The sequence below is a fragment of the Chroicocephalus ridibundus genome, chromosome 6 (genome assembly GCF_963924245.1).
Source record: "Chroicocephalus ridibundus chromosome 6, bChrRid1.1, whole genome shotgun sequence".
Taxonomy (NCBI): Eukaryota; Metazoa; Chordata; class Aves; order Charadriiformes; family Laridae; genus Chroicocephalus; species Chroicocephalus ridibundus.
This window is the reverse complement of record NC_086289.1, coordinates 9,744,226-9,760,076: the sequence shown is the minus strand read 5'-3', so window position 1 is coordinate 9,760,076 and position 15,851 is coordinate 9,744,226. Positions and strand designations below refer to the sequence as shown.

The following is a 15,851-nucleotide window of genomic DNA, read 5'->3' as shown; positions in this document are numbered from 1 at the left end:
TCACAGGTGTGTGCATATATAAAAACTTGTTCTAACCAGGGTGGATTCTAAAAGAAAGTGAAGAGCATTGAGGTAAGTGACTCTGAGGCACAAAACCTTCTGAAAGGGAATAACAAGAAGTTAATACAGTAAATGCAGTTCCCTGGGCACCAGGGATATTCAGCCATCATATAAGGGCCAGTAGCAGTCAATTATGTCAGTTCCTTTCAACAAGAAAGGGTTTTGCATCATCTTTGGGTAGATGTTTTTTGCTCATAGCTGTGCTCTTAGGAGAGACCTTGTAGCAGAGCCACTGATAAAGACGGAATCGTCTACTCTCCAAACAAGTATACATGCAATCCACAAAACAGTGAAAACACAGTTCTTACATCATCAGCTAAGACCATGGATGCTCTTCACCTCTGGATATGTAAAAAGTATCCAGGCAGGTTTTATAGGATACAAAACAAGCTCATTTGTAAACAGAAGTACAATGTAAATTTACAAAACCATCCTCTTTCCCCTTACATTTCATATCTGTCACAGCAGAATACTCAAATTTCCTTTAAGTAATAGACCAAAGTCTCAAAATGACCCAAAGCTGCAATACAGATCGGATGCATTTCAGAGAGTAGACAGGGGACAGGGAAAGGAGTGACGAAGCACTCCATGGCTCATGGACAGATGACCCCAACAGTCAGCAGGGTCCTCAGTACCATGACCAGGCAAGCAGCTAAGTGACAGAAAAATCTGGTGACACCAACACAAGCAGTTCGAGTTGCGAGAAATCCCTACCACTCTTACATGGATGCCACCTCAGCACTCATATAGTTGCGTTTCCGCTGTAGTCTGTGCTGCAAACTTGCTAAGGAAGCACTGCATACCTCTAAACAAAGTCCACGTGTTACAGGAAAAAACCTACCTAGAAAACAAGCCCCTTGAAATTGCTTCAGAGCAATTCTCTTTACACTGTAATTTGAGATCCTTATTTCCTGGTGCTTTCTCAAACTGTACGGGATCTGTAACTCACAAAATTGCTGCTGTTCCTCTTTATTTTGTCTTCAAGATGGCCCCTTCTCAAGATAAACTCCACTAGAAATTCACCATAAAAATCTAAGCAAACACCCTTAAGCAGTAGGGTGCTCTGTAATACTCACTAACCTTCCATATATTGGTTCTGGTTTCTGAACTCATGGCAAACTAAAGTAAATTAAACTTCATTTATCTCTTTTATTATGCAATTCAGGTTTAGCGTACAGTTTGCCTTGTCAGTTAGTGGGAGAAGGGATAATGCATGTCCTTTGGCCAGCTTCTTATGAAGATAGCTAGAAAAAGCCTTTACTCTTAACATCCTCAACCTGCCCAATGAAAGCAAATCACTGCTTCTCTTATCTAGTACTAAGCCGGAAGACCTGGGCTGCACTACTTAACCAGCTGTCTATCCCAGGTGTTGTGGTACCAGATTCCAATTCATTTCGCAAAACACCTCTCCTCCTCTGTGTCCTCCTCTTCAATTCAACCAAAACCCACTCACTTGATCTATGGGTTTACATAGATTTTTTTTTTCTATAGCAGATCCCAATGTTGTGGGAGTGAGTGAGGAAAGAACAGCTTCATTTTGATATTGGAGGTGTCAGATACAGACACTTATGAATCATTCCACTTTTAAAAAAGCTGAATTTAGGAAAGTGGACGTACAGCTTGCCTACATATTTAGAAAGTTATTGCTGTTATCTCTGTATAACCCAGCTGCTAGATGAACAGAAAATTCTATACCCCAGTTAAACCGGCTCGAAATTTAATGCTTTCATGATGACTGTGCTGTTTGTTCACCTGCAATTCTCCGGACAGCAAAGTGAGCACCGAAGCACCTGAAACTCTAGCTGACCTAAACACATACCAAAAAACCTGGTTCCTCTATTTTCATTACTCTAGCTTTCTAATAGGTCTCTAAACATCAAGAGGTCTGTTCATTGATATGTGTTATAGCTAAAGGTTGAAATACTACCAACTTAATTGTGCAACCTTTCAAAGCTGTTCCAATAATAAAAATAATAATTAGAAAAATGACACATAAACACACAAGAAGGCTACTAAAAAAATACAAACTAAAAGCTAATTCTAGGATTGGCAGGGCTGGAAGACAGGCTTTTTTTTTAAAAAATGAAAAGCCTCATGGAACTATAGCTACCAAAGAAAACACTGATTTTTATTTTTTTTCTGAATCAGCCCAGAGTAAATTAAAATGCAGCCATGTAAATTTCCAAGAGGAAATTGCATGCATTTTACAGCTATTTTGAAAATTCACACTTGCATCCCAAGTCCCATTGTAATACACTTTGCCAATATTCCAGCCCTCCAACTAGCAATTAAAGCTCTGAGCAACAGCCCAGCCGCACCTCCTGACACACACTGCTCTCCTGGGCTCCGCTACAAAAGAAACCTCCATTACGTGTCTTTACACCGGCCCATGTCTTGACCTGAAAAGCAAGCAGCACTAGAAGCTTCCCCTTCTTTAGCAAATACACAACTTGTAGATGAGCTGGAATTTAATCTCTTTTTGCTAAGATGGAATCTAGCATTTACTTTTGCATGCAACCTAAGACTGATTTTTAATCCAGTAATACTGAGCAATATGTTTCAAAACATGCCTTTTTCCTGACATGATTTTCAAAGATTCACATAAAGAAAAGATCGGCAATGTCCTAAATCTATCCTGAGATAGTAGGTTCACACTCACACCTTAGAAATTGTGATTCAACAGTAACTGTGATTTTAAAAAGGAGTAATATGACATTATAGTGTACATGCAAATGCATAATCAATACGTACTCCACCATTTAAACAACTCTGCCTCTTATTCACTCGTGTTAAGCACATGTAATATTAAATTTCAATCCACCAATTGATTTTTACAAGAGGGTTATTACACTCAAGCAGAGTATCAACCCAGAAGCACCTCTATTCATGTAAGCAGCTACTGAAGCAAAGGCATATACGTAGCTAACAAAACCACATTTATCATTTATACTTCAATAATATGTTGGCTTTTACCCCAATCATTGCAGTACAGACTAAAGGCTCCGGTAAAAAGATTTTTTTATATTGCCTTACCTTTCGACTCACGCATCTATGAAATTAAGTAACATATGACTGAAGTTTCAATAGTCAAAAGGCTTTTCTCAACAAAGCTCTGATGTTCATCAGAAAACACCAGCAAAAGCAGAAACTGCACTTCAGCACGATTTTAACAGTTCATTTACAGACCCACTTCCCTCTTGCAGGCTCCTGGGCAACAAAAAGACAGAGTCCAAGTGATTTAGCCAGTCTTCAAATGCAAATGTTAACATGAGATGGAACATAACACAGTGTAACACTGGAGATGAACTTTATTTCAAAGAGTTCATTAGGATTTATTGACTGAAGAATACTGAAGAGAATGACAGTGATTTGTAGTTTTCTTGACAATTCCCACACATATGAAGCAACCAGCAACCAAAGCAAGTCTAACAAAGTTACATGCAAAAAAGCTTCATAAATGCCATAGCATTTATTAGGAAGACCATAATTTATTTGTCTGAACAGTTTGTTCTACAAAGGACTACTCCTCTACTTTAAATAGCATGCTACAAAATATTCTATTAGAAACATAATCTTAGTTGAATCACAATCGAATAATAAGTACTTTCTATTATCTTTAAACAGATAATCCTAAACCAGAGACATTAAAGTAACAATTAACCACCAGACAACTGTTAAAATCACAAAGCTGCCAACTCATTTCAATTCAGGTTTAATTTCCAACCTATTACACTTGGGTAAAGATGAAACTGTAGGCCAGCTTATATGATACCATATGTATAAAACTGCTAAAGAAATAACTGATTTTGGGGTATAACAACATTTTTTCTTCTTGTAGTTGTGTTGTTCATTGTAAACAATGTCTTCAAAAACTTTTCACATCTTTACTAGACAATAATCATTGTGTGAGCAAACTAAAATGCTTCTCCAAGTCAGTGCCAACCTGTCATTGCACTAGAACTCTTGTAAAATTTTACATGACAATAAGACTAAAAATAAAATGGAAGAGGAATCTTACAGTTTGCCTTAGCCGTTAGATGTAATCTTGATAATACTTTTCACCTAAACTAACCTGAACAGACTGAACACACCTTTCTACTTCACTTGAGTCAGGTTTTTTCTTTTTCTGAAGCAACGTATCCTCAGCTACTGCCTACTGCTTTCCTGTTGTTTCCAATTAATACCCAACTTAATTGTATTTTGCCTATCTTTCATAAGAACTCCATCACAAATGGCTTTCCCAGACTAATCATTACACCACCAGATAAACTCAAATCCTACCGACAATTCTGTTTTCAACTGAAGTTCATGAAGAAATTAGCCTTCAGCTGAAGTCCTGTTCTATGTGACAGGATACAAAAAGCAGCTCTACTGTACACCCGCTGTGTAGAGGGACAAATCGAAGATTTCAACTTAATCGAAAAGGACTGGGATAGAAAGGTCCACAAAGCCAGATCTTTTACATAAATCTGGCATGAGATGTATAAACACGAAGCCAGAAAGACTGTTTGAAGTGCATTTGGTTACATCTCCACAACAGAGCAGCAAGCCACCCAACCCTGCAAGTGATGAAACACAACAAAAAGAGATGAACTGGACTGAAAAGCATCACAACACTTAAGAAAAAGCCAGAAAAAGAGCATCTTAAGAAGAGATGAAGCTGATCACCACTGCCTGTATTCCATACAAAACAGATAGAGGGTGGCCTTGAAGTCTCATAGACTGATGGCCTTCCTGTGTTTATAGATCACACATACAGGAAACAAACACACTTGAGTCCCACCTACACTGGCTCTCCCAACATCAATTCAACTGTGTCTAAGAGCCAATACAAGATAGTGCTCTAATTCAGAGAAAAGATTATTGGGATATCACCTAGTATTGCTGAGAAGGAAGATGCAACATATTGTGGTCCCATCTACACAGAAAAGCCAGCGGACTGCAATACAGACAGGACAACCGTGACTCACAGTACAAGTGGTAAAGCTGGCCGTGTACTGGGACACCGAGTCCTCTATCTAAGGCATAACTTGACAACAGCTCCCTGATTGAGCTCACACAAAGACTTGCTTTGATGCCCTTGCTTGAAGGGAGGGGAGCGTAACAGTGAGTATACACAGTGGGTACTCTCAGGGTTTCCTTGCTTTTATCAGTTTAATACTTAATCTCAAATATTTTTCTCTTTTTTAATCTGACTTTATATAAACACAGGTTGCACAGCCCCATGGCAGTGACAAGGTGCAAAGCTCAGCACTTCTACCAATTCTTTTAACATGAGTCAAGTACTTTAGGAGATAAGGTTTACTCAAACTTCATCTTTGCTTTTCTTTGCTTATGCGACAAGTTAGATAGTTGAGCAATATTCTATGAATTCCTTCAAGGCATCACTAGGTTTCCTACCAATCTCATGCAATTGGTTAATATTATGCTCATATTAACTCCACATATGGAGTCAAGTAACAGCACAACTCCAAAATACAATTCATCAGTTAAGGTTTAACGAGCGGGACTGGATTTGTTCCCATCACAACACAAGTCATGGGGTACACCTCAATAGTGTTATTTTTTGTCATACTAATCCCAAACGTGGAAGTTTAGGGGAAAGCAATATAGTAGCAACAGCATCCTTTTACCGTGAACTTCAAATGAGACTTGGATAGTTAAGAGTTTATGCACAGACTTGTAATCTTCTGCTAGTAGAGTGTCTTCAGCACAGAACAGCTCTTACTCTTCAAACTAAAGAAAACCAGCCTCTCCTTCAGCAACTGATGCAATGCCAGCAACGGCAGTTCTGTAGCGTTTCAGGATTTTAGCATCACGCCTTCAACTCCGCTTACAACCAGGCTAGTACCAGCCAGTTAGTCACTACCACTGCCCTATCTGCATTCACGTTCTGACACTGATAAAATCACCTGTGCAAAGAACATTTTAAGGGAGGGGAAGAAATCAAAGTCATGAATGAGTTCACAACCTGGACAAAGCATACATTCTATGACAGGTCTTCTCCATCTACAACTAACTCTCATTCACACTACAAAAGTGAGAGCACTGGCAGACCTTCTTACAAAATTCTAGTGTCATAGTATTGGTAAGATATGCATCTTCGCGTATTTGGCATTGAAAATTCCAGCATATTTGCTATCAGTGGCTGTTTTCAAATGTTGTTTCCAGAACACGCAACATGGATGTAGAATTCCAACCATGGCATTACTGTCTGCCTGACCACTACATACCAAAAAACACCATTCATGAAGATGGTAAGGTTCTACTGTTTTCAAACCTGATTGTCCTACGGAGTTTCTCCAGTATCCCTGGAAACAAACAAGCAAAAAACTTCAGTGCTTCAAGGATCTGAATGAGTCACCTGTAAGCTCTACACCAGACTGACTTCTGCTAATTAATGTGAGGCAGTATTATATACAATATTATTAAGTATTAAAAAAATAATCAGTAACCCCCATACTTCTTAAAATTAGGGTCATGATTTTCTCCATTCTTCTGACACCGATTTGGTTCTGATAAGATTACTTTTTTCACCCCCAATTGGAGGCAGCAGGGCCTTGGTCTATGACTTTAAGATAAAAATTATCCATAAGGCTTTCCAATATTGTTTTTGGCAACAGGAAAATAAGTTCAGAACAAGCCAACGCAGAACTGTGTACAGGATATTGCCTCCTGCAACCCCCATGTTAAACAATTACTGATTTAACATATTTCTCCTGCCTAATAACACTACTAAATCCAGAAAAACACTTGCTTCTTTCCATAGCTCTTTAAAAAGCCAGCCTTGGGAAATTCAGTATTAGCCTTGGCTAGTGATAAGCAACATAGCTGCTAACGACGACCAAAGAAACCACTCTCTGTACTTGGTTCTTCAGTCCTTTTCTCAACACTTTGAAATAGCAAAACTCACAATATCAACAAACATCTGTCAACAACCCCAAATCAAGTCTTATACAACAATAGAAAATATAGTTTTAAAGCCAAGTCAAGAACAGATGATTGAAGAATTTCAGAAAAAGTTTCTTCTTTTCAAAGGCAATGCAGAACAAGATTACTTCTCTGTATTTTTCATGAAATGGATGACCTTTCAAACTGACAGGCTCTTGAAACATCTTCAGACTTTCAGTTTCTCATACTTCCAGAGCTTAACCATCTCCTCCTAAAGTCAATGGCAACATAAGCATTCATAGCAGCCAGTGATTACATTTCCTTGCCAGTATAAAAATGCAGCTGTTAGCTTATGCTGTTTCAACAGTTTCCTTATACAACAAAACATACTGGCACACTGGTCACACGTAGATTTTTAGTGTATTCTGCCTGCAACATTTTAACTTCTGAAAAGCAGTTTTAAAGAAGATAAAGCAAACCAACAATGAAGCCGGATTACCTTCTAATCTTACACACAGATTTCAACTCAGCAAGAGATCCTCTCCTGGTCCGCAGAGAGTCTCACTGGAAGGATACCCGTACCAGACTCACCTGTGCAGACTATTTTCCAGGACAAGAGCCAAAATCCGCAAGCCTACATCATAATCATCTCGCTGAAGTTGCAGTAAAGCCTCCTGCATTCAAGCCTAGAAGGGCAAGCAGCTTTTGCAAATACCATCTGCAAAAACAAGGACACGTACTCTACTGCAACGCTGCAGCCGGCTCTAAAAAATAACCTTCATACCGGTGTAACAGTGGCTGGGTTTTGTTATCAAATTATTTAACCGCATAGCGAAATCAACACACAACCAATGAAAGAGGACAACCTAGTTAATGAGGTGGAGAAGAAAGCTGTCAAGAAACAAAGAGACCGGGAGCCAGCGCAGGAGCCGGAGGCACCCCCCCGGGAGGTCCCGACTCAGATGGCGCCGCTGACAGGACTTTACCCCCCCGGACCCCGTGTCCCTTCGCCCCTCTCCTCCCCGTGGAACCTCCGCCTCACCCACAGACCCGGCGGGACCGCTGCCAGCCCAGTGTCCCCACCTGCACACACACATCCCCCCGCAGGGCGACGGGGCACCGCGGGAAGCCTCCCCTCGCCCCCGCGGCCCCTGCCAGGCCGGCGCGGACACCTCCGCCGGGGTTCACCGCCCGCTGACTCCGACTACGCCGCGGGAGGCGGCTGAAGCGGCTCCCTGGCACCGCCGCCCCCCTCCCGAGCGCGCCGGGGGTTGCCGAACCGCCCCGCCTCACCCCGGCCGCCGGTGCCCCCGCACCGCCCCCTCAGGGATCCCGGCAGCGCCTGCGGGGCTGAGGGGAGCCGGCAGCAAGCACCCACGCACCCGCCGGCCTTTCCTCCCGCCTGCCCGCCCTCCGGCGCCGCCGCTCACCTGCTCGCTACGAGGCCGGCAGGGACGGCGGCAGCTCCCCCATGGCGGCGGCGCGCCCCACCGGCGCGACCGTCCCGGCGAGCTGACACATCAACAAAGATGGCGGCGGCGGGCGGCGCTCCGGCCGGGAGCGGGGAGGAGGCGTGCCGGGGGGCGCGGGCAGCCGGCGGCCTGCCCGCAGCAGGCGGGGCCGTCACCCGGCCGGGGCAGAGCGGCCCCCGGGGGCGGCGGGGCGAACGGGCGCTGCCCTGGGCTACCGGAGCGAGCACGGGTCTCCGCCTTCGGAGGAAATTGCCCCACGTGTTGACGGTAGGCGCTGCAGCCGGCGTCCCGGAGGGGCTGGGACATCTCCCTCCCCGGAGGTGTCCGAGGGAGTGCGGCCGCAGCCCGCAGCACCCCGTGGTGGCGGCGCGACCCCGCTCGCCGCCTCCTCTCCCGCCGCCGCGATTTCTCCGTGGAACACAAAGCCTCTTGGAAGCGCTATGTAAATGCCATTTTATTTTAATAAAAAATAAATTGAAAAAAAAATACGTTAGCAGAGAAGCTGTTAAGTGAAAACATTTGCATTTATTACACCAGATCAGGTGAAGTAAATAATGGCACCTTTCCTGCAGGAACTTCTTAAACATAATAGAAAAGCAAGCTAAAATCATTGAATAATTGGGGATGGAAAGGACCTCCTGAGTGTATCTATCTAGTCCAATCCCCTACTCACGGCAGGGCTAACTTTGATCAGATTGCTCCTTTATTGTGGCTCATTTACTTTTATATGCATATAAAACCCAACACATACCTGTATGCTTTATAAAATCCAGCAGTGATTTCTTCAGTTCATACCTTGGATGACTTCAAAAACAGAATGTGCTGCTTAAGTTTACTCACAAACATGAATTGGGTGTGTTATTTCAGAGCAAGCTGGTTTTTTCCTTATTCTTTCCAGGTAATTGGAATTTCAAAAATCACAAATGCAAATTTTGGGGCCATAAAAATGCTCCCTTGAAACCTTTTCACAGATCCTTAAAAACAACACTGGGATCTTAAGAGAAAGTCCATCTGCAAACTCTTCAGAGCTCATAACCATAAACCTTTGGATTTTCATTATTTTGGGAAAGGTAATACTGCTTAATATCCTAACCATCGCCTCTAAAGCAGCAAAGGAGTCAGATGAAGGCATATGTCTTTAAAAATATTATTTAGGTGAGAGCATAAACTGGAGCAGGTTGCAGAGAGAACTCGTGGCCTTCACTTTAACCTCCAAATAATATTTTGAAGGCAAAAATGTAGCCATTGCTTTGCTCATAATATGCTGTGCATTTGATATTGCTAAAAATACATGAAAAAATCATGTGTGAAATAGAGATAAGCAAAAATTGTTCTTTTTCAGAAAGCAGTGCCGTGCAACACTGACTTGCTAATTGCCATGCAGCCCAAGTCTGAGCTCCGCTTTCAGAAATGCTGCTTTGCCACTCCTACTCCTGTTCTGCAGCTGGGCAGCAAAATTCACCCAGCCTCGCTGCTCTGTAACCGTCACTTCAGTGCCCAAATGCTTCTTATTTGGTCTTCTCTTCCCCTTATTTACAGGCAACTGCAGAGTGTAGTCTGGCCCCAACCCTAAGATTTATGCTTCTGCTTTGCTGTACACTTTGTCTGCAGTTCCACTGGCGTTAATTGTATGAGGCTTAGTGTTTCCCACCAGACCTGGCAGAATTTCATCTGATTTTCTGGACATTTTTTTCAGCAGGACTGAAATCAGGTTAAGAAAATCAGCCTGGTTAGCTGAATTCTTCCTTAAAGGCAGGCGAAAAAGGATTTTTTTGTTCTCAGCTGGACTCCCCATGGCTCTAGTCCCAGCACGGATGCTTAGGCAGTTCTGACTCTTATAGTACCTGCGTTTAGGCCAAATTTTTATGTAAATAGTATCTCATCCCCAGGAGGCACCCACAGATACTTAGTGAAGGATAATGACAGGACATAGAGAGAGCCCCTTCCCCAAATCATCATATTAAATAAGAATGACTGAATTACTGTAACGGTTAGTTAGCCAGCCATAGCTCTCATTTGGCGTGTACAAATGCTGAGGAAGTAAATTTCTGAGTGAGAGAACTTACCATCTGAAATACAGACAGTTACACACAACAGCCTTCCCTTCTGCTGCAGACGGAAACTCTGCATTGCAGAGGCAGAAGCAGAATTTGGCCCGTATTTTCAAAAGGTTGTAGTTCTGTCTTTGCCTCGTGCTTTGTTATCTAAGAAAAAGAAAAGTAACTGTTCATGTGATTGGTCAATTTCCAGGTGACGTTTGTTAATTACACATAGCATTTTTATAGCTTTGCCCACTGGAGGGACTTAGAATCCTATGGTTTCTCCTTCAACTAAAAAACTGTGAGCAACTCCACTCTAAGGGAGAACAACGAGGTGGCTGAAACACCAGAGGTGCTGAACACCCCACATTCCTGCTGTACCAAACATTGCAAACTTAACAGCTGCTCTGCAAGCAGCTGCACACACATGGTAGTGCTAGATGTAAAAGATATGTTAGTTACGGTTCCCTCGAAGGAGGAAGATAAAGAGAAGTTTGCTTTCACTTGGGAGGGAATACAATATACCTTTAACAGACTCCCACAGAGGTATGACATTCACACACAATTGCTCATGCTGCACTTGCTAACGTTTACAGACAGTCTCACTCCCTCAAGATGAGAAACTGTGCCAATATACAGATCATATTCTACCTCAAACCCTAAAAATGCTGCTTACACCCACTGGTGTAATGAAAGGGATCACCAGTTGATTGTGGATGCACTTGGTGTAGCCCAAAATAAGGTTTCTCTAGCTCTTAGTTGTAACCAAGCTCAACTGTGGATGCAATCTACGGTAGCTGCAATTATAAGAGAAGGGGAAGAGGGCACTTTACCCACTGAAATTCAAAAGGTAATTTGGGATAATGCAATTAAATTTGAAAAAGAATTCAAATCCTAGTGGCATTTAGTCTATTTTACTTATGACACCATCAACAATAAGGCCACAGCTTTTGTCTTAACCATATGCAAGCTTTGGTATATACCATATACCAAATAATTGCACTAGGATTAAATCACAATGGAACTGTATCCATTAGAACACTGAGTGTGGGCCCAACAAAATGGAAACAAACTGTTGTTTCTTGATGTTAATGCATGTTAACGCGTGTGCTGTACAGGAACAACAAGGATTTATTTGTGAGAGTAACACCATCAAAGCCCAAGACATTTGTCTTGACACTGAACAAAATGTCTGAAACCCCTGAAACTGTACTTGTATATATTGGAAAATGATGTGTTTGTATGAGAACCGTTTGTGATTTTATAGTCGTAGATAACATTACTGTAGATACAAGCAAGGACTCAAATATTTGTGTTTGTAACTTTACTAAAGTTACAGGATGGGACTTTAATTATTCAGCTCCTTTTATGTCTTATCAATTGTTACAATCTAACTATACATTGAGCCAAGATTTATTGCCTATCCCCATTGGAATGAATCTTACGTTGGTGAATAAACTACTACAACACAATGACCTGTGTCAGTTGCTAGAACGAGTCAGAAACAATGGACACAAAATTCTAATCACCGTTCATCATGACAGAGAAGAGATACACTGTGTCTTGGCAAGAGTGAAGAAGGATGGAGAACACCATTGATGGGAAACTCTTCTTGGATGGTCACCAACAGCAAGGGGAGAGTTTAATCTTACGCTTCACTCAGTTGTGATTTTGCAGACTCTAATATGCTTAATGCCTATAATTATGTTGCATATAAAGGTTTTGTACATGATAAAACAAATAACCCAACTTCAACCACTCAAAACATACAAATCAACAAATAACAAATAGCAGTGCTTCACGTTCTGTGCCACCACTCTGGGTGGAGTGTGGTGGTCTGCTCCCGGCTTAAGCCATACCCACCAGTGGGGGTCCTGATGGCTGCATCCAGTTTATACTGGATCTTGGGAGACAGCTGGAAACATGGTAGCCAAAGGCTGCCTGGAAGAGGGACCTAGATGTCTCGCTGGTATGCAAATATGACTATAGGGCACTCATCTTACTCTAGAAATAATAGACAGCCAAGGGCCTGTTGAGCACTCCTGGACAAGAGCCAGCTGTGCGACGGGATCTCCCCTTGAGTAGGGATGCTCGCAAGGTTCTTCCTTGAGGTTGAGAAAACCCTTATCACGTCAGATACTCTGTAAGTGAACTGGGAATAAGCATGCTGAAACTTTGAAATCTTACCTAAGTGATATGGAGGAGTGATTGCATATATATAATCCTTTAGACATAAACCATTGACCAAGACTGGAACTAAGATTGGAGCCAGCTGCACCTGGACTTGTCTCTGGAAAGGAGTTTAGAAAGCAAGGGGGTTCTTGCTGAACCTCAGGATTCAATAAGAGGGTCTCCCTGACAGTTTTGTATGACCCTGTCCTCTATGCAGTAAATGACTAAGTGTACCTTGCCATCCAATCTTGTTAAACCACTGTCGCATTTACCATTGAACTTTGTTAACTCACTGTTTTATATCAATAATGTATATTGTTGCTTCTCTCTTAAGAATGAAGTGCACAAGTCCATCCGTGATGGGCTGGCACTACTGAGGAAGAGCTGGGAGCAGGGTCCAGGTTGCCTGACTCCCATACTCTGCATTCGTCAGAAGGCTGGTCTGTTATAATGTTAACTACTGCGAGCTGATTTGATTCCTGCATTTCACATCATGGCAAGATTACATAAAAAGTTATTATTTTCTTCATTAGGAATCACTTTCATTGTCTAACTATTTTACTCTAAGCAAGCACAGTTTGCCAGGGATCTTCAGGGAACACCATCCGTGTGTCAGGTAGGGACAGCAGCACTGCTGAATCTGCAGGCCTGGTGCTGAGGCCTTGCCACCACTGTTGTGTCTGATCTCTGCACAGACACAACAGTGTGTCTGTGTGACTGTGTGACTAAGTGTGACTGTGATTATACAAGCGCTCTGAGTAAGTTATACCTGGAAGAACCTATTTTCATTATATGTTGTTTGGACTGTCCTTTGTTCAGCATGTAGCACAGTGGTGTCCCAGCTAGTTCCTAGGCACTTAGATCCTACAAATTAGAGCTAATGACACACTGGTACAGTTATTACAGAACCTACATGTAGGCAAGCCCAAAGCTCTTGCTAAAAATTGCAGGCAAGCCACAGCAACCTCCTGCAGCTCCTGTGATGTTGCTCATGACCAGCCTCCATGCGAACACCACTCTCCCCAGTTCCCTCTGACACTCCTTCACATTTATCTTTTTCCACTGCTACAGCCAGACCTGCTACTCTTTTTTAGAATTAATTTTACTGCTGTCATTTCCTGCCCTTTCTTCCAGTATCCTGAGGCATGGAAAGTCCCAGATTACTGACATTTCAGAAACAAAACCAATGAAAACAACACTTGCCCTGGCTCAATCGTTCTTTGAAACTTCTAACTGCAAGAGAACTTTGTGCCACTTCATGTTGATAAAGTTCTGTCTCCAGCGGGATACTTCATTTTCCTTTTCATTGCATCCTGCCAATATACTTCCAGCACAGTCTATAGTGTTAATTAGTGTCATTTCAAAAGACTGTTCAAGCTGGCAGCATTGTTTTGATTCAGCAGGCCTTGGGAACCAAAATGGCTAGCCAGCCAAATGTACTAGAAACATGGACATTTTATGTCACAAAGATAGTCTAATTTTTTTGAGAGAGAGAGGTTTGAATTACAGAGAAGTATTTCTTAATGCCTCACTGGTGATAGTGCTCCCTAGGCACAAGGATTATTGGGCTAACCTTGGGGACAGAGGAAAAAGGTGCAGGGAGGTAATAGAGGCTGTATGATCATAATTGCCTCGTCTCCCTACAACCTCCCATGTGCAACTCTGCCCACTCTGATATGCAACGCTGGGCAATTTGGCAGATGGATTTATTGAAATCCCATCTAATTTCTCTTGCTTTCAGAGCATTCTCTGATACAGTCACCTTCTACTCAGTTTGCAGCTGAGGGCCGGGAAGTTCACCGAAGCCGAGAAGAGTCTCTCTTATGACTTTGGTAGGTAGTATCTAAACCACCTAAAAAAACCTCAGCAAACCTTCGATGTATTGTTCCCTTCTCTTCCTAGAATGCTTAGGAGGAAATAATAGTTTGGCAGACAGGATCTTAAACACGGAAGATTTAGACAGAAACGGTGTCACAGCCAGACTCCAGATGACTTTAAGGCAAAATAGCTGTGCTTCAGTTTCTTCTCTGTGAACAGAGATAATTATCCCCTGCACCACACAACTTGTAAGAATAAAACCCATCACTGATTTTATACCCTTTAATAATAAGTACAACAGTGTAGGCACTAAAATAGACCAGACTCATTTATTTTTGGTGAAAGTTTAATTGCACAGCACTGGCAACGACTGAGAGCATGTCTTAAGTAGTAGCATAACTGCAGCAGTGTGGAGGATGAAGTGTTTTCCAGTGTAGAGTCATGAGGACTGGAAACAAGGGTTAAAAGAAGAAAAGGGGAAAACACCTTGTACAGAAAAGCAAGAGGAGAAAAGGCAAATAAAAGCAGAGAATAGGCTGAAAATGGAAGATGAAGTGATATATTTTTTAGGCTGCAGGGCAAAATTCAATTATTTTAAAATACAAATGCATCGATTTGATGTATTAAACTTCAACAGTCTTGCATAGGCTTTACAGCCACCTTCTGAATTGGTATGAAACAAGGTTGTCTAACTGATGTCCTGGGAGAATTTTCAGTTTATTGGAGGAATTACAGAAAGCAGCTATACACCTTTCCTGCTGCTGAACGACAAGTATTTGGCTGAGATGTGTGTATGCCTGCTGCGGTGAGGCACTGACAGGCCAAACAGGGAGAAGCCCAATGCTGTTTTGAGTATAACCTGTAGGTTTTCCTGAAATTAAGAGCTAAGGGCAGTGCTACTCGTTGCTCTCTGTAGCTAGTATTTTGTAACTCTTAATTACTAATCTTTTTGTGTCAGTAAGAGGAGTACAGTACATGGATCCCCAAGGAACACATGGATTTACTGCTGCAACCACGGAGGTTTCACTGTCCTTCACCGCATTTTGCTGAAGACAGTGAGAAAGTCAGTGGCGCTTTTCAGTAATAAAACAGTCTTTTGCAACACGCCAGGTGTAATACAGTTTATGACTAACACATTTTTGGCCAGGGCTCTGACAACCATACCCTAGTGGAAGTGAAGATGTCGGAGCTCTGGCTCCCAAGCCTAGGGACAACCGACGTGACCAGAGTGGCACCGATGAGGAGGTGCCAGTGATGGCGCCCGCCCACCCACCTGCTGAGGGGGCCTGGCCCACCCACCAATCCACCCCGCCCGCAGCTGGGGGTCTCCTCAGCCCCTCTAACCTGTCGTTTCGTCTCAAAGGCAGCCACCACGCAACGTAGGAGGGTTGTTTTGCCC

The 15,851-nt window shown here is 42.6% G+C and overlaps 1 protein-coding gene across 4 annotated transcripts in view; it reads right to left on the bottom strand.

The window, feature by feature from the left end:
- Positions 1-8,523, bottom strand: part of CCDC186 (coiled-coil domain containing 186) — a 40,253-nt gene extending 31,730 nt beyond the window's left edge. For 2 of the 4 annotated variants that reach the window (XM_063338230.1, XM_063338235.1), the window contains exon 1: positions 8,382-8,523. The gene's annotated coding sequence lies outside the window, so the exon portion shown is untranslated. Of the gene's footprint in view, positions 1-7,542; positions 7,670-8,034; positions 8,161-8,381 lie in introns of those variants that run through there. The other 2 variants (XM_063338232.1, XM_063338233.1) reach the window with 2 other exon arrangements.
- Between the last annotated feature and the right edge of the window lie 7,328 nt (positions 8,524-15,851).